Here is a 20298-nt window from a genome sequence, read left to right as displayed (position 1 = left end):
TCTGCACCGCCAAGGTCCCATTGCCGAGCAGGGGACAGTGTCGTTGTAATGGGAAAAGGACTGTGTGGATTGGGCTGAAGGTGAAAGAGACATATATGGTGATATTGTCTCTGAATTCTAGAGGATGGGGTAACAAAAAATATACTCCCTCCATTCAACCCACACTACACATTTGCTTTTTCACGTTTGTCAACGCTTGTTTTACGCGATTTTTTTTCTTTAGCTTGATACTTTAATGTACTCCTAAAAACCTAAGTCATTATAATAAAAGTTTGATATTTTTCTGGTGATATTGTCTCTGAATTCCAGAGGATGGGGTAACAAAAAACGTAACAAAAAACATAAATAATTAAACTTTAATTCAAACCACCACAATAATCCAAATACAACTTACAATGCCCGATAATAATTAAAGACTTAATTATTAGAATCTGATGAAGTATTAGGATACTTGTTACGGATTTCGATATAGAGCAAGTCGTAGATCGGCCCTTCATTATCACCGGGAAGCGCAGGCGGAATGGCCTCTCTCTCTCCCATGACATAGGCACGGTGGCAAGAATGTGATGCTTCCTACAATGTTTCAGCAGATGATGATCAAGATAGGTCGCAACCCATAGATAAGGGCCTTGTTGTTTATCATCCGAATAGAAGTCCTCTTTCCCCGCATCTTCCCCCGCAAATCTAGCGTCTAATTTTCTTGCCTGACGAAAACTATCATGGCAGTTGGCTTCGTCAAACATGATAAAAGCGAAGCCTACAAAATCTTGCTTGTTTGTAGACACGGGGTACACTTTTTTAACCGCGGTGAAACCGGAGTTATGAAGCATTTGCGTCAATAACCCAAAATTAGGGTTTAAACCCTTTCCATTCACACCATAATAAACCGGGAGACTATGGAGAATGCAAGTAAAAGGCTGTGCGTAACGAGAATGTGATTGTAGCTCCGATACACCAGCCATATTTTTTTTAGAGAGAAATTTAGAAAGAAATTAGAGAGTAAATGTTTGATAATTTAGAATTTGACCTAAAACATTATGAAGACATATTTATAGAATTATTTTGGTCAAATTGAATATTATTAGTTAAATTGAATATTTATTAAAGTTCAGTTTTGAATGCAGTAATCAAATTGAAAAATTTAATCAAATACTGACAACGGTTGAATTGAAAAACCTTTATCTCATAATAGAAAATAATAACGGTTACAAAAAATCCGTAGCTATAACATAACAATGGGTAACAAAAACCGTTGCTGGTGTTAATTTAGTAACGATTTTCGAAATGCCGATATCTTAAACTGGTAACGGTTTTCTAACAACCGTTGATAAGAGTGATTCTATAACGAGTTTCTGGAAACCATTAAAAAATTTTGGCAACGGTTTGTTAAGCAGCCGTTGTCAAATTATAATAACCACGGTTTTCGAGGGAAACCATTATTCCTATTAGCGCGGTCTAGGTTTCCGCCAGTATTTGAAAAACGGTAATCTAAGTGTCGTTATTAAATGCATTAAACCATTGTGATACGCTCGTTATTGATTGCCAGATTTGGCGTAGTGTATACACACACATTATTGAAGCCAAGTAGGATTAACCTACCTTTTAGCATTCTTCAAAAGCAATTCGGATCCCACATCATTCCGTCTCGCGAGACTGTCATAATCCATTATAAATCATGTAATACCATCACAAATACATCCTATGCTATTATATAATACAAACCCCCTTATTATACTAACTAATTACCCATAATAGACACACTAATTATTAATTAATTACCCAAATTAAAAACCCCCAAAAGTTATGCTTTACTGCAAAATAAGAAAGGATAGATTTTGACTTACAATGGTGGAAAGGATGAGAATAAGTGAAAAATCCCCTAGAACAAGCTAGAATCCATGGAAGAAGGTGTTTATGGTGCTTTAGAGAGAAGGGAGAGAATTTAGAGTAAGAAGGAAGTAGGAGGAAATGATTTAGATAGGATAAGGTGTTATCTCGAACTTGGTATTTATCGGGTACTGCACAGTGGCACTCGGTCGAGTGCCGAGTCAACTTAGTCGAGTGCCACTCACTCGGTCGAATGCTCATCCACTCGACCGAGTGTCAACCACTTGATCAAGTTAAACACTCACTCGGTCCACTGCATGACCACTAGGTCTATTATAGGTCGCACTCAATCTAGTGTACGGTCATACTCTCACTCTCGGGTGCATCTCATCTCATCTGATGGTCCTCTCATGGATTCAAAGGTATATTTACGGGTCCCAAAAGGTACGAGTATTACACTCTTCCCCCCTTAAAATGAACTTCGTCCCCGAAGTTCACCTCACTCTCTCTTTCCCACTAGCTTTCTCAAGTCCCTTTTCTTTCCATCCTTCACGTGTTCACTGATTTACATATCATCGTTTCTCAACTCAAGGTTCTCTCACTCTCATGCTCTTGGTTTCACTCTTTTTAACTTCTTAATTTTTACATTCACTCCCCCTAAACGAGAACTTCGTCCCGAAGTTCACTGCTAATTAACCATGACCTTTTTCTGGGTTTTATAGTACTTTCTCATTATATCCTTATGTCGTTTGTATGGCTTTCACCCTACGGTTCCCCACGTGGTCAAAGTACAAGTCAAGCTCAAATCTTAGATTCTACATTCATAGATAACCCCTACTCGTGCTACTATTCGTACATATTGTTCATTATTCTATTCAAGTAAAACCACCGTATGGTTATCCATGTGTCCATTCTATCTCGGTTTCATACCATAATTCCCGCTTATAACCATAAAAAACTCGATTAGGCATGCAAATCATTATGTATCACACATCATATGGCAACATTTTATACTATCATGACACTACTAATCCTTTATTTTACCCAAATATAATCACAAAATTAGTGTATAAAAATCAAGTTCATCATTTTTCTTTTGTTATCTACTTAATCATGAAGGATGATACACTGAGTCAAAATCAACATACTAAGTACATTGTCAAACGTAAACAATTAATGAAAGATTATTACGCGATGTTTCTATGGTCATCCACTCACTATGAGGATGTTAGGGTCTCAAAATAAGGGTACTCATAAAATAATTGGTCGAAAATAATCAAAACCGCATATGAACAGTCCACTCGATCGAGTGAAATGGCCACTCGGTCGAGTGAAGCAGGTACTCGATTGAGTGTCCATCGGGCAGCAACTTTTCGAGAGTTTCTACTCTCTAACTTGTCCATTTTCTCACATAAGTGCAAAATAAGTTCCGATGTTGATTACCACACCATCTAATCATCCTAAAACAAGCAAGTTCTAGGCCTTATGTCCATAATTACAATGTCCAAATTAAATAGTTCAAGTGTTAAACCGACACAAATGTCAAACAAGTTTACTTAAATAAAACAATTAAGACTAAGAAGAGGACTTTGTCCTCTTACCAAGCCTCTTCACCCACCGGACTATGGCTCCTTCATTATTTACCGGTGACTCCTCCCTCCGTGTGCTAAGCTCTTCACTCCTTGTTTCGCACGAGGTGTCCATCGTCGCATCTTCCACTATCGCGTTAACATAGCGGCCATGATACTCCATAAGTCTCAGTGCCCAACTCGATGCTCCTCCTCCACTCCCACTCCCATAGAAAACACCACCCCCACCCTCATGGGAGACACCACCCACTTCCTCATGGTAGGTACTATCCTCATTCTCTTGGTAGCCATCACCCACATTCTCTTGGTAGCCACCACCTACATTCTCATGGTAGCCACCACCTTGATAAGCATCGGCGAAGTAACTCTAGGTGGCATAGTGAGGTCCCGCCCAGGGACCAAGCATGTGTCCATCAGTGTGAGGGATCCTAGTCTTCCAATTCGAGGGTTGTATTCCATAAGCTTTGAAGACTCTCGAGGTGTCACCATCCCCGGACCAAAAACTAGGGCGTTGAGTGGGTCTTATACCTTAGTTGTAGGTGAACTCATGCATATCTCTTAGGACTAATGAGTTGTTTAACCTCTCAATAAGGTCCGCCAGGGGTATTGATGATTATAGGGCGGTGGGGGTTGGGTATATCCCTCGGTGTAAGATGGCATATGCATGGAATGCCTATGACGGTCATGGTATGGCGAAGGCTATTGCATAAAAGAAGAAGACGGGGCATAAGTAGAGTGCCTAGGGTGATCAAGAGGCGGTGAAACCATGGGAACATAGGAGGACGATGGAGCATGGGCAGAAGTCCTAAGAGGGTCGAGAAGGAGTGGCGGGGTCGGATCATGCCCTACCGCTTCGCCATCAAGGGTATAAGTAAGCTCATTCAGGATGAGGTAAGATCGGGCCAGAGGACAAGGTGGGGTCTTTTCGGGCAAATGGGCAGTCTCGGGCAATCTCCCGAGCGCGGGAAGCTTCATGAACAAGTCCACATTTACCTAACACGAATAGCCAACCTTATCATTCCTATCCATGAGCCAAAACGTACCCTTCATATAGGGGATGTTAAAGTAGGGAACCTTGGTACTCATCGGCCTATCAATCTCCCCCGGATCATAGCCTAATAGGTTCTTAGCTAACCTAGTCACGAAAGCACCACAATCAATGGAGCATTTATCGGACTTAGTCATCCTCTCAAAATCTAATCTCACCATGGTCACGGGGCTAAAGTAGAATCGCCTGTCATAGAAGGGGTTGAGATAAGGGCTCAAAACTAGTACCTTGGCGGAGTTGAGCTTATTACGGTCTCTCCTCCCATAGAGGATATGGGTCAACGTGTGGGGAAAGATCTTTAGGATGGGGTTCTCAACATCATTGATTTTCATAGAACTCACATCGGTGTGTTAGTTTCCCGTATAAAGGTCAATGTATTTTTTGTCTTTCATCTCCTTGTCTATCCTGGCAAGGGTAAAGTCAGTGCTCTTTCCCACACCTAAACGCTCGGCGAAGGTATCACTTCGTAGATTTAAGGAAGTATTTTTAAGGTGGAAACTCACAGAGTGATCTCTCTTGTGGTAGACAAAAGATCTCAAAAATTCTAAGGTGAGGTTTCAGTAACTTATCTCCGCTAAATTATACAAACCCTCCATCCCAATGACCTGAAAGATATCATGCACCTCCTCTTCTAATCCCAAGGAAACCAAGGCATCCTCTGACACACATCTAGTGGAGTTCATCCTTCGTTGTTTGTAGGCTTGGAAAGCGTTCTTATGAGGTTAACTTTCAAAGGCTATTCCCGGGTATCCCGGGTGAGTAAAGGCGTGTGGTGCTTCCGGTTGAGGTTGGGATTGTTCTTGACGGGCATTCCTCCTGTGGGTGCTCCTTGTATTCCTTGACATGCTACAACATGAAACCACACAACAAGATATAGAATAAGGAGGGCAAGAATTGGAAGCCAAATTTGGATGTGAATGAAGACTTTCTCCAACTTCCTAAATTGGTAATTTACAACTAAAAGAAATTTAGCATAGATCCCTTCGTATTTTAACCAAACAAAATTTTTTCATGTTATAAGTTTGAAATTCTTGTGGGATAATATGAATTCAAAGCAAAACTTATTCACATACATTACCTTTGTTTGTTACTCGACTTGTTCAAACTTGACTCTACCATTACATATTACACTAGACTCTTGGCATGGTGGTCATTTGTTAAAATATTAAAAATTTTAAGATGGAGAATTCTAACATAAGAGGTTATATGTCATCACAAATCAATTTAAATCATAAAGAGCAATTAAAACAAGGATTGGTTTGGTAAAATTAAAAATCCGGGTAAGTGAAATGATTATTTCTGACACTTTAAAGTCCTTAAAACGGTACAATGTTTGACATAAATCCTCTTCAAGCATCTTAAGTTTTTGTTTAAGGTAACCATGAATAAATAAAACATGTAGTGAGCATAAAAATCGAAATTGACACGACTAGTACCAAATTTTCGGAAAAATGGTCACATTTTTAAGACGAGATTTCCTAGTGTATCTCATAATATAGCAATAACCCTCAAATTTTATAGTCTAACAACATACTTAAACCGTTTTTAAGGAACAAATTAAAATTGTCCATAGCTACTTAGGAGATTTTCAAAAATTTTACTCAAATTTTAAGACGAAATTTGTTTCGTTTTGAGATCATATACCATGTTACTAATAAATATGGTGGTCTTATAAGGTAAATAAACCAAGTTTTACTCATGAAAAATCAAAATTTGGGTATGACTTACCTACATTTTGAAAATTTAAGACGGAGTTTTCAGACGAAATTTTACATACCAAACAAGATCCATCAATGACAACTAAGGTTAAGCCGTTGTTGTCCAATTAAACCTAACAACAAGCACCAAAATCCAATGTATAAGCTCAAATACCATTTTCGTGTTCTTCACTTTAGGTGTATAAATTGACATAGAAATTTGACATTTAACATCAATAATGGTGTAGAAAGTAATTTACTACTATGAATTAAGTAAAAACATAAAATTCATTGACAAATCTTGATTTCATTACGGCTATGAATTAAGTAAAAACAATGTAAGTAGGAAGAGATTTGATACGGAAAATTAGAGTAAAATCAAGAGATTTGAGATGGAAAATTAGAGTAGAAAGCTTAATCCAAGCAATAATTTACAACAATGGAGTTTTGGGATGATTTTTGAAGGAATTTTGCTGTTGAAGGAATGAGGTGAATGCAAGATATGAAGAAGATAAGAAATGAGAAAAAATGGATTAAACCCGTGTAAATCCCAGCCCAGCACTCACTCGGTCGAGTGGATTTTCTTTCGGTCGAGTGGACGAGTTCACTCGGTCGAGTGGCCTCTTTTCATAATGTTTCCATTTTCTAGAAATGGGTCCACTCGGTTGAGTGCACTGTACTCGGCCGAGTTTGGACTCGTACTCGGTTGAGTGACTACTTACAGCTTAAAATTTCTGGTCGAAATAGAACGATGAATTCCCTGCAACACAAAGAGAAGTTTTGGGGTCCACCGGTCATCGATGATTCACCCGAGTTAGCCCATAGATCGCCCTACTTACTGTCTCTGGTATGCCGCCGTAGCATTAGTAATTGAGATACCAACATACTTCACTGGTCATTTGTCACGTATAAGCTAGCATGCATTTAATTAACACACGGCACAACAATTCTCAGAGTAAAACTATCATCCATATACTAACACATGCTATTCATCCCCAACCATGCTACTCACACTAACCTAAGCATTCAACCTCATGCACAATCACACATAATCGAGCACAACTATATCATACAAGGACTCAATGCTAATCATGCATTCATGCAACCAAGCAACTTCCACATAGCGTTTACCCATACTCATAACCACCTACGCAGTGACCAACCGATACTATAGGCACTATTTTTGATATGAGGGCCCTTACTCATCCAAAACCGATCTTTTATTGTACTCATGTCGGGTACATTTTATTAGACACACATAGGTTCATTTTGGTTCATTGGTTTAGGTTCAAAAATCGTCGCTCTAATACCACTTTCTAACACCCCTTCTTACCCATAATACACACACTAAATACTAATTAATTACCCAAATTAAAACCCCTCCAAAAGTTGGGGTTTACTACAAAATAAGAAAGGATAGATCTTGACTTAAAATGGTGGAAAGGATGAGAATAAGGTGAACAATCCCCTAGAAGAATCTTGAATCGACGCAAGAAGGTGTTTATGGTGCTTTAGAGAGAAGGGAGAGTGTTTAGAGTAAGAAGGAAGATGGAGGAAATGATTTATATAGGATAAGGTGTAATCCCGAATTTGGTGTTTATCGGGTACTGCACAGTGGCACTCGCTCGAGTGTCGAGTCCACTCAGTCGAGTGCCACTCACTCGATAGAGTGTTCGCCTACTCTAACAAGTGTCAACCACTCGATCAAGTTAAACACTCACTCGGTCCACTGCAGCACCACTACGTCTATTCTAGGTCACACTCGGTCTAGTGTACGGTCATACTCTCACTCTCGGGTGCATCTCATTCTCATTCGATAGACCTCTCACACATTCTAAGGTATATTTGCGGGTCCTAAAAGGTACGAGTATTACAACATAAACTAATTATAATTCAATTATTTTAATTATATCTTTTTGTATAATAATAATACAAAACTCGTCTGATCTTAACCCAAAATCACCCACAAACCCGTGCCTTTTAACCCCTACGAACAACCACCAAGACACAGCTGGGTTCAGCCACAATGCCACCAAGACAACCACCCCATGTCCATGGTCAGCGACGCCCATGGCTAACAGCACCCTCACTAACATCCATGGCCTCAACTTATGCCCTACAGAAACTCACGACACCAACACACCCTAACACTCACTCGACAACCCAACCATTATTACCAATAGCCTGCAACCACACAACTCCAATGGCCACCACCGTGGTCTCCCGTAACCCACGGTGTAGCCACCGGTAGGACACCAGCCAAAGGTCATGGTTAAGTTAGTCAAGAAGGGGTTTACAATCCCTTATAAACACATGGTCCTAAACTACAACAATACACCCCAATCGCGTTTTTCGGCCAAATAACCAACCCAAGTCGCCGCCTTTTTCCACCCTGACACCACCAAGTGGGCCGGCCAACCACCAGTAATCAACCCAACAAAACCTAGGTCAAGGCAAGAACAAACAAGGGGTAAAAACCCTTGTTCATATTCACGGGACAACCCGACAACAACCAAAACAAACACCCTTAAAACCCAACCCTAGGTCGGTCAATGGTGGTCCAACAAGGTTCATTCAGTCTCACGTTGGTCCATGGTAAGGGTCACCGCAATAGCTAGTCGTATGGTTGTTTAATTTAGGAGTTTAATCTCTTTTACCATCTTTTACACTCTAATATACTCTTAGCAACACAAAAATTCTCTTAAGTTTCATATTAGTTTACATATTGTTAAGCATTTCCCTTTTGTTAAACAATTTACTTTAAGATTTTAGTTCTTTATAATACAAGTTGTTAACCAAGTTATTTGGGTTTCATTTTGTGTTCTCCTCATTCAAGTTCCAAGTTCTTTGTTTTGGTAATTTCGATTCTAGTTTACTTCGTTTTTACATTTTCCATTATCGTTGTCTTATAATTTATCCTTTAGTCATTAGCATTTCATATTAGTTTGTTATTTCTTATTATTATCAAGTTCTTATCATCACTAGTTTATCATTAACATTTCATATTACATTTCTCATATTTAGCATTTCACTAATATATATGTTATTTCTATTTGGTTTATTAATAAATTATAATATTTCATTTAGTTATAATTCCATTATTAACATGTTTATCATTTCATACATTGTTATTAGTTTTACTTCCATCATGAGTGAGTAGTTACATTTGTCTAGGGATTAGGGAAGCCATGCATAAATAATTCTTGTAATTGTTAGAATTAGGATGCTATAATATCAATAAATTATTTCTATCACATGTTTGCATCGTTTTGATTAATCTTTGTTTAGTGGCCATAATTATTGATTAAGTTTGTTAATTCATTCTATAAGTCGAGAGGCATAGAATTGGATTAGATTAAACATGTGTTAGTAGAACGACCTAGTCATAACGAGAGTTCTCTAGGACCCGATCTATGGTTCACAATAAGGCCGAGAGGTGGTTGTCACGAGACCTAAACAGTTGTTATTAAGAATTCCTAGCTTTGGCATGAACATTTACGTACTTGCATGTGTGACCCGACTCCCTAGACTTTTTTTATCATATTATATTTGCATCATTTATTTGCAAATTATCAAACCCAACCAACCAACCAATTGAATCGACGTTGATAGATTTCTATTCATAGCAATTTCATAGTGCAATTCCCTTCTCCTTGTGTTGAATCCTACCTTACTACATTCATTTGTTAGTCGAGTCTAGGGTATCTTTGTTAGGTGTGCGAAAAGCCTATCCGCTAGGGAGCGCGGTTTTATTGCATTTAGAATTTCTGATTTCAATCTTGTGTTCTTTTGTTTTAAGGAACACTTGCTCCTTGAGACCGTTACTTACAAGTTTCTTGACATTTGTGTCATATGCCCAGGTCCTCTCATACCGGAGAATTGATTCCCTTTGATCCGGAGCTCGAGAGAACGTTCCATCACCGACTCAAATATTTCAAAGAGCTTGACGCATCTTCCAGTCCCGGAGGTTTGGGTCGCATTCGTACTAATTCCCCAGTCCGTGACGAGGAAGATGGCTCTATTTCATCATCTCCACCACCACCACCACCATCTCTAATAAAAAGATGGTGAAGCTTTTCGATCATTCCAAGTCCACCGCGAACATGCTCCTGAAGGGTATAACTACTACCCAAATTGGAGCCACGGATTTCGAAATCAAACCGGCTTTCATCAACCTTGTGCAGAGAAGACAATTTGGGGGAAATCCTTTGGAGGATCCTAATTTGCATGTTCAAAATTTTTGTGACTATTGCTCCATGATTCAGCAAACGGGAGTCACTCAAGCTCAAATAAGGGAGATACTTTTCCCTTGTTCATTGAAGGACAAGGCTAAGCTATGGATTAATATCCTTGATAGAAAAGCTATGGGAATTACCAATTGGGAAACTTTGGCTCTTGCTTTTTACCAAAATTATTTTCCACCGGAGAAAACTCAAACTTTGAGAAGCCAAATCACGGGATTTTGCCAACAAGCACTAGAGAGCCTTTATGAGGCTTGGGAGAGGTATAAGGATTTACAAAGGCAATGCCCACATCATGGGTTGGATCCTTGGTTTCTTGCTATAAAATTCTACAATAGATGTTGTGCCAAGTCCCAAAGAGTCCTTGATTCCGCCAACAATGGGCGGTTTGATCAAATTGACACCGATATTGCTAATGCCACGATTGAATCCATGGAGATTCATGATGCCCAATATGTCAATTCCCGGATTTCACCAACCAAAGGTAAAGAGGAAGCTTCCGATACTTCTATTTTGAAAACTCAAATCTCATTGCTCGAACAAAACTTTGAGACTCAAAATGCGGCTTCCTCTCTTCAACAAGTCAATGTCATGTCCTCTACAAGCCAAATTTTTGTTTGTGAAGGTTGCGGAGGTGCGGGATATTGCACCTCCCTATGTCAAGCCACTATTGAGGAGGCAAATGCTTTTCAAAGTTTTAGACAAAGTTCATTTCCTCCGGGTACTTTTTCTAACACTTATAATCCAAACACGAAATTTCACCCGAACTTGTCTTACAAAAGCAACAATGTGCTAAACCCTCAACCAGAACAAACTTTTGTGCCTCAACCTCAATAACAACAAAATGCCTATGTTCCACCAAAACAAAGGTTCAACTATCCACTTAGCTATCAAAGTCAAAACTAACAACAAAGGCCACCTCAACAAAATTTTCAACAAAATTTCCAACCAAACTAAGGACCACCACCCCAAAATAGCCAACAAAATAACCAAGGGGGGAGAAAATTTGAGGCCTTGCTAATGCAAATGGCTAAGACCCAAACAGAATTGTTGGCTCAAATGCAAAAGAGTGACCAAGCTCACAATGCCACAATCAAAATGCTAGAACAACAAATGGGTCAACTAGCCTCATCTAGCTCTCAAAGAAAAACGGGTCAATTACCACCCCAAGGTGAGCAACCACATGACACCGCCATTGCTATTACCTTAAGAAGTGGTACGAAATATGATGAGCCACCCATACCCAAGAAAAATGAGAAGGTACTTATTGAGGAATTAGTGGTTTTTCCAAGTGGAAATAAAGGTGAAGCTATTCCGAAGAAAGTGGATGAACCAATTGTTGTTGAGAAGGTCAAAGATGTGGAGGATGCTCCTCCTAAGAAAGATGTTGAAGTTAAAGTGCCAGAAAAAGTCAAAGTGCCCTTCCCTTATAGATTGGCAAATATTCAAAAGGAAACTGAATTCGGTAAGTTCATGGAAGTTGTGAAGAATCTCCAGGTAACTGTTCCCTTTACCGAATTAATTACTCAAATTCCTTCTTACACTAAATTCATGAAAGATATTTTAACTAAGAAGATGACTTTTGATGATGTTGAAACTATATCATTCACCGCCGAGTGTAGTGCTCTTTTACATAGCAAATCCCCTCCTAAGTTAAAAGATCCCGGTAGCTTTTCCATTCCATGCACTATTGGCACCTATACGATTTATAAAGTTTTATGTGATTTAGGTGCTAGTGTGACTGTAATGCCTTATTCTATTTATGATAAACTAAACATAGGAGTCTTAAAATGTACTAGTGTCACATTGCAAATGGTGGATCGTTCTATAAAATGCCCTTTGAGAGTTTTGGAGGATGTTCCCGTGAAAGTTGGTAAGTTTTTCATTCCGATTGATTTTATTGTTCTTGACATGGCCGAAGATGCCCAAATCCCAATCATTTTGGGAGGACCCTTTTTACATACCGCGGGTGCGGTAATTGATGTCAAGAATGGTAAGTTGACCATGGAAGTGGGTGACGATAAGGTCACATATAACTTAAATAATTCCATGAATAATTCCAATGATAGAAGATTCTTGTTATTCTATTGATGTTTTGGATGTTGTTGATATTGGCACATAAGACTCTATACCTCGATCTTTGGCTATAGATCCTTTGGAGGCACTCTTGCTATTGGAAACATTTGCAGGTGATGATAAGATTGGGAGTGAGGAGATTAATGCTTTGGAGCTTGAATTGGATGGAGAAGAGCTATCATTGGAGGAAGGCTCACAATTTGTAGGTTTGGTCTACACCTCAAGACCTTGAGGTACAAAAACCAGAACTTAAGCTCGTCCCCTCCAATTTGAAATATGCTTTTCTAGATAATGAGGAGACGTGTCCGGTCATTGTTAGTGCTCACTTAAGTGAGAGTCATTTGTCTTCTTTACTTCATGTTTTAAAATATCACAAGAATATTATTGGATATAAACTTGATGATTTAAAGGGCATAAGCCCGGAATTTTGCATGCATATAATCTACCTTGAGGAAGATCATAAAGCATGTTTCTAAGGTCAAAGACTACTAAATCCTAACATGCAAGAAGTGGTAAAAAAGGATGTTATATTGTTGGATGCATGAATTATTTATGCAATTTCCGACTCTAAATGGGTTTTTCCGGTCCAAGTGGTTCCCAAGAAAGGAGGAACCACCGTAGCAAAAAATGATAACGATGAACTCATTCCCACTAGAATTGTGATGGGATGGCGAATGTGTATTGACTATAGGAGGCTAAATTTGTCCACCAAGAAAGACCACTACCCATTACCTTTTATTGACCAAATGTTGGAAAGGTTGGCATGTCACAAGTATTTTTGTTATTTAGATGGTTATTCCAGGTTCCTTCAAATACCCATTCACTCGGATGGCCAAGAGAAGACCACGTTTACATGTCCCTATGGCACCTTTGCCTACCGTAGAATGCCCTTTGGTCTTTGTAATGCCCTTGCCACTTTCCAATGCTGCATGATAAGCATCTTTTCCGGCTTTATTGAGTCTATCATGGAGGTGTTTATGAATGATTTTAGTGTCTATGGTTCTTCATTTAATGCTTGCTTGGCTAAATTGTCTAAAGTTTTGAAGCATTGTGAAGAAGATGACTTGGTGTTGAATTGGGAAAAGTGCCACTTCATGGTAAATGAAGGAGTGGTACTTGGTCATATTGTCTCGAAAAGAGGAATTGAAGTGGACCGTGCTAAGGTCCAAGTTATTGAACAACTACCCCCACCTGTAAATGTCAAAAGTTTAAGGAGTTTCATAGGCCATGCGGGATTCTACCGCCCTTTTATAAAGGATTTTTATAAGATTTCCAAACCCCTTACGAAGCTTCTTTTAAAAGATGCTCCATTTGTGTTTACTAACAATTGTCTTGAGTCTTTTAATAGAATAAAAAAGGCTTTGATCTCCCCTCCTATCATCCAATCACCGGATTGGAACTTGCCATTCAAGCTCATGTGTGATGCAAGTGACTATGCGGTAGGTGTCATGCTAGGACAAAGAAAGGACATGGTTCTCCATGCTATCTACTATGCTAGCAAAACCTTGGATGCAGCTCAAATCAACTATGACACTGCGAAGAAAGAGCTACTTGTCATTGTCTATGCCTTAGACAAATTCCGCTCTTATTTAATTGGTTCCAAAGTCATTGTTCATATCGATCATGCCGCACTAAAGCATCTCCTAGCCAAGCAAGCGGTCAAGCCGAGAATGATAAGATGGATCTTGCTTTTGCAAGAATTTGATCTTGAGATTAAAGACAAGAAGGGGGCCGAAAATGTTGTTGTCGATCACCTATCCCATTTGAAGTATAATGATGGAGGTATTGATATACCTATTGATGATTCTTTCGCCGACGATGCCTTAATGATGTTGGAAGCCAATACTCCATGTTATGCTGACATAGCCAACTATCTAGTTGGGAAGGTGTTACCACCCGACCTTTCATATCACCAAAGGAAGAAGTTCTTACATGATACCAAGTTCTTCCTTTGGGACGATCCTTACTTGTTCAAATATTGCTCCGACAGGCTATTCCGGAGATGTGTCCAACAATGAGATGTGAAAGGGGTGCCAGAAGGATGCGATTCTTGAAAGGATTATATAACCCTCTAATTAAACTATTTTAATTATAGATCTAATTTACTCATTAAACTAGATATTGATCTTATGCATGCATAACAAAATTCAAAAAAAGGTTAATAAGAAAGCTTCTTACAATGTGAAATCAGATTTAGGGCACAAGTAAGATCACCTTTATTCCTTGTTCTTGAGCTAAAAATAATGGATGATTCCTTTAGTCCCAATAGTATGAGAACCTCCTATTAGTTGCACCAAGACAATCCCCTTAAAACTACTAAATAATTGTTTAGATTACTTTATTAGCCATCCTTAAAATATGATCTAATAATATTTGTATTACTACTTCTAGTAATTTTTATATTAGATATTAGAACAATTTATTTTCTAAAACTTATTTTAGAGAAGAAAGAAGAGTAAGAGGTATATAATTATGTAAAAATGAATGAATCAAAAAGTAAGAAGAATTCTTATGTAGGGGAGGGAAAAACCGGTGGGGTGGAGAGAGGGAGGTGAGCCAGTGCATGCCCATATTGCTTTATCAATTGTTCTTCTCAAAATGCAATAGGGTGAAGGCTACTGTATAATTGTAATCATGGTGTTCTTCATAATAAAAACAATTTTAACAATTCACCCTCCATTTCTCCTCTATAAACCGGTTTTCCTAGCTTAAATGGAGTCCATTTTATTTTTGTCAATTTGTCATATTGTCATATAATGTGTAACATGTGACATATAACATGTTATTAATAATATTAATGCATATTTAATAATTAAATATCATTACATATATTAATTTAATTATATACAACAATTGACTAGTAATTCTCAACTACAAGTAAATAAAATGGTTCATGCTAATATAATCTACAACATATTGCAATTATAATTAACCATTCATTCTTAATTTAATTGTTTCATAAATAAAATTTTAGTAATATAACATCTTAATTACTAAAACGAATCTCATTTAATCGAATTACAATAAAATTCATATTCTTACTCACATTCTTGAATTGTTCTATTTTAAGGAATTAATTAATCTGTATCATTATACAATTAATTAATTTTATCTATTAAGAAGATCGTCGCTCAAGTGTGACCTTTAGGGATCAACTGATCACCACCGTATATATGACAGTAATGTCAAACTCTAGTCAACCAATCATTACCGATTAATGTTGACCAGTTGACTTATAAATAAGTGTCATCCCTTTACGTATTCTTATTATGAGTTTCAATAATGTGATCGCACTATTGTTGAGGACACAAACTACAACAATCTCCCACTTGTTCGAGACAATTGTGCGTCACCGATTCTCTTGTCCTATTACTATCTCCCACTCAATGCAAGGTGTCTTGCAGGTCGTTCTTGCAAGTGATCATATCAAGAGTGGTTTCCTTGATCTGGAGAGTAACTCTCTGACAGGAGCTATCTACCAAAGATAATTTCCGAGCATGGCCACACATTTTCAGTTCACTACTCCTCGAGTGGCCCTGAGATTTTTAATAACCCAGACAAGGGGGTGGACAATTCCTATTGCACTATTCCCTTTGTTTAGCCACAGCTCATCATGACCCAAGAGATGCCCATTTGACCTCATTTACGAAAGTCGTAGAGAATAATTCAAAGTCACTCAGAAAATGTGCCAACTTGAGCGAACAGTCTTTAGTCAAAGAATTGACTCAAAAGAATACTATAGTAGCCCTTGCCACTAGGAATGTCAATAGGGCGGGTTTTGGCGGGTCTCGCCCCATACCCGTCCCACTTGGGGCGGGTGTGGGTAATGATTTGATGGGTTGTGGGGCGGGGATGGGTTTCAAAAGTGTCATTCGTCGCGGGTCATTGGGCGGGTGTGGGTATCACGTGAGACCCGCCCCACACCCGCCCTGCCTTGCATGTCCCCGCTTCTCTTATACTCGTCTTACTCATAAACCTAGACAAATTAGTAATATATAAAAATAAAATTTATAACTTAGATAAAAAGCTTAAACCATTTTTTCATAAACCTAGACAAATTTCATCTACTTCTTAGTTCTTACTCACCCAAATACCCAACAACCTAAACCCAAAAAAAAAAAAAAAAAAACTAATAGTCAACTTATTTCGTGGTTTGAAAAAATTGTGTACTAGTTAATTAAATGTTATACCATTTTGTGGAAACTTATTTGTATAAGATGTACTAGAGTACGAGACTAGTATGTTTTAGATTTAAGATTTATATTTTTAAAAATTATTTTTTGAGAAGATAGGTAATTTGGCGGGTCAGCGGGTTCCCGCGGGGCGGGGACGGGTTTGAAAAGTTCAACCCGCTGCAGGTCGCGGGGCGGGTGTGGGTACGCATTATAGTTCGCGGATGCGGGTGCGGGTTACCCCTCCTCGGCACCCACCCCGCCCCATTGACATCCCTACTTGCCACGACCAGGTTATATGAATTACTAGAACTCTATCAGCGGTCACTGCCCGACAGAGTGTCCCTCACAGTCTGCCTATGTGATCGACTAGCCATCTCTCATGACCTTATGGCACTTGAACTTGCCATCAATCGACTCAAATTCTAGTCACTTAGAGACGTCACCTGATATAAGTAACTAGGGGCAATTACTATGTTAATCCAGTTCACTTTAAGGGTTCAATGTTATCTCAACAACCTATTTGGATATAACAAGGTAATAGATGAGTTTAAGAAACTCAAACGATAAATGCGATTATCACACATTAATAGTCAATAGCTTATTACTCCTTCATATCTTATAATCTAAAGTGTATACATTATATTTATTAAGGTGCAATAAAAGCTTGGTTAGTGGATATACCATGTATCCATTTTGTCTAACTTTATGAATCGCTATTTCCTTCTATTCAATGTCATTTCTAATGTCATGAATTTCTCTGAGTACATGTCTAGACTTCTTTATAGACTTGGGCCTTTTAACTTGTAAAGTGCTCCCACTGTTATCATATAACTTGTGATAAAATATTTGGCGAAAGGATCTACCCATAGTTACCTTATTAATCACCGTATCACAACGTACTGAAACTCCATTTGTAGAACTTGCAATGATTGATACTAGAACACTTTTCTAGTCACTTACTCTTAAGTCAATAAAATCAGTCTTGGATTTTGATAAACCCTTATAGGTTTGGATACTAGAGTTTGTGTAACCCTTCCACACAACTTCGTATGTCATCCAAACACAAGAACGGGTCCTCAGTTCTTCTCAAGAATTATAATGGACATTCTTCAATGGTTTTCAAATGACCTTATCATATGAAATAACTTGTCATTAACTTGTTATGCTCCAAGCATATGTTTCATCAGGGGATATGCATTTATTGGCGTACATGATCGTTCTAATAGCGGAAACATTAGCAATCGATCTCATGTGATCAACAACTCCTGGGGTTCAGTGAATGACTATGACTCTCTCATAGTAATTCTAGTTTCATCAAAATGAATAACCTCCTCAACCTATGTTGATTTTAAACAAATAAAGAATCTTATCAACATAAGATACTAATCTAAGTGCCAATTTAAATTTCCCTATATCATAATAGATTTGGAATTTTAGAATGCATCATGTCTTCTTTCATCAAGAATTGAAAACAAAAACACTCCTTCATTGATGGCAGCGTTAGCATGTCATCCTAAATGACATTAACATGAAAGATAATTTCTCTCACTAATCTCCATATCTAAACATGACAGTATTGACTCCCACTTAAATCCACGTATATTTATGGCTTCTCGACAACTCGAGTAAAACCATTTTCTTATCTCATAATTGAAATAATTATTGCAATTTTTAAGTGTTAATTAAAACCTCGTGTTTGTGTCACACATACACTATTTTCTAAATACCCATCTAGAAATTGGTCTTAACTTGCTTATACACACTATGAAGTGTAGAAATGATGATATGGATCTTAGCTTGGTTACCTTTAACTTAGCTTTATAGACAATTTAATGTGTATCCATGCAACTATTATGCATAGACTTTACATAGGTTCGTTAGGCTCTTATGTAAGAATGAATTGAAATTGCTCGATACAACCACTTCATAATCTTCATCATTTTCTTTTGGTCTCTTCACTAGTCTTGAGTTTGACCTAACAAGTTTTCTTTTGGTCTCCTCACTAGTCTCGAGTTTTGTTGCTAATTTTCTCCCACTCTATCTTTTGAAAAATACGCCTACTTTTCTCGAAAGATAGCTATGCAAGCAACAAACAATTCTCAAGAGAAAATGTCGGACATTTTGACCTTAATAGGTGTCCCTATTGTGATGACATTGTAATCTTGTAGTAAGATAGACTAACCTTTATAAGATAAAGGATTGGACTCATATCCATGTCTTATATAATTTTAGGGTCTTAAGATCTCCCATAACTTGTATGGAGTCTCATAAGTGGTTACATGTCTTAGTTATAAGTGGTGTTCTTAATTGGTTTATTAAATTCTCTACTTTGAGATCAAATAACTCTATTTGACCTTTTAATTGTTCTATCTTATCTCAAATAAGATGTGATTTTTAGTCATGAAAGCATAAAGGTGAATCAAATTCATGGCTTTATTACAATGATCCAATCGTTGTAACTCTTTTATGATCAATTTAAGTCAAATCAATTTATGTTGTTGTTGTAAAAAGTGCATAATGACAAGTTTTTAGAACAAAGAAAATTCCATAAACCGAATAACTTGGATTGAAAGCGAAGTCATTAAAATTCATACAACCATTGTTTGCAAAATGGAATAAAGCAAATTTCCATGTCGAACACGAAAATTTAAAAGAAGTTCTAAAACAACAAGTTGAAATACAACAATACAAAAAAAAAGCCAAGCTTCCATAGGTCTTCTACTATGGGCGGCTAGTCTAGCATCCCTTGTAGAAGATCATCTTCAAGCTTGCTTGTCCTTGCCTTTGTCTTTGCTCACATGCCCTATATCACATTTAAAGGGGTTGAGAATCACAACTTGTATCTAAATGCCAAAGTTGATATTTAGATCAATAACATAATAAATTAGAGAATTTATTACGTACTGGAGTCACACGTCCAGCTTTAACATCTCCAAGATACTTTGGGCAATTTCATTTCCAATGGCCCGTACCACAACAATAGTGGCACTTATCTTCGGAAGAAGCACCCTTCTTGGGCTTGGATGAGCTACTCCCAATAGCTTCTCATTTACCCTTTTTGGGAGTGAGTGTCTTACCCTTTCTAGCACTTTTCTTGAATTTCCCTTTGCTCTTTTCATTAACATTGAGCACATCCTTAGTCGCACTCACATTGAGACCCATGTCTCTCTTGGCTTGTACAAGCAAGTTGTGCAATTCATGGAGAGAGGTTTTCATGTTTTGCATATTATAGTCTACCCTAAACTGTACATATGCTTTGATGCGGTTCAAGGAATGTACCACTCGATCAATGACAAGTTGCTTTGGAATTTCAACCCCTTGAATTTTGAGCGTTTCAACATGCTCAATCAATTTGAGAACATGAGGGCTCACCTTTTGACCCTATTTGATGTTGAGCTCAAAGAATGCGGAGGCCGCCTCATATTGGATGATTCTAGGGGTTTGTGAAAACATGGTCACAAGCTTGGTGTAGATCTCATAAGCGGTGCCTATCTTAATAGCACTCCTTTGGAAATCGGCTTCCATAGAGGAGATCAAGAAATTCTTGATCGCGGCCGATTCTTATAGGTAAGCCTCATAGGCCTCCCTAATCGCGGTGGATGACCTAGTAGTAGGTGTAGCGGGAGCGGCTTCGGTAAGGTAACG

The 20298-nt window shown here is 38.1% G+C and overlaps 1 non-coding gene across 1 annotated transcript; it reads right to left on the bottom strand.

Moving 5' to 3' along the window:
* Window positions 1-10597: 10597 nt before the first annotated feature.
* On the bottom strand, window positions 10598-10704 carry LOC141635002 (small nucleolar RNA R71). The gene has a single exon (XR_012539714.1). It is a non-coding gene; the product is annotated as a small nucleolar RNA R71 (small nucleolar RNA).
* Between the last annotated feature and the right edge of the window lie 9594 nt (window positions 10705-20298).

Source organism: Silene latifolia, chromosome Y (assembly GCF_048544455.1).
Source record: "Silene latifolia isolate original U9 population chromosome Y, ASM4854445v1, whole genome shotgun sequence".
In the NCBI taxonomy this organism is placed as follows: domain Eukaryota; kingdom Viridiplantae; phylum Streptophyta; class Magnoliopsida; order Caryophyllales; family Caryophyllaceae; genus Silene; species Silene latifolia.
This window is presented reverse-complemented; position numbering and strand designations above follow the sequence as displayed.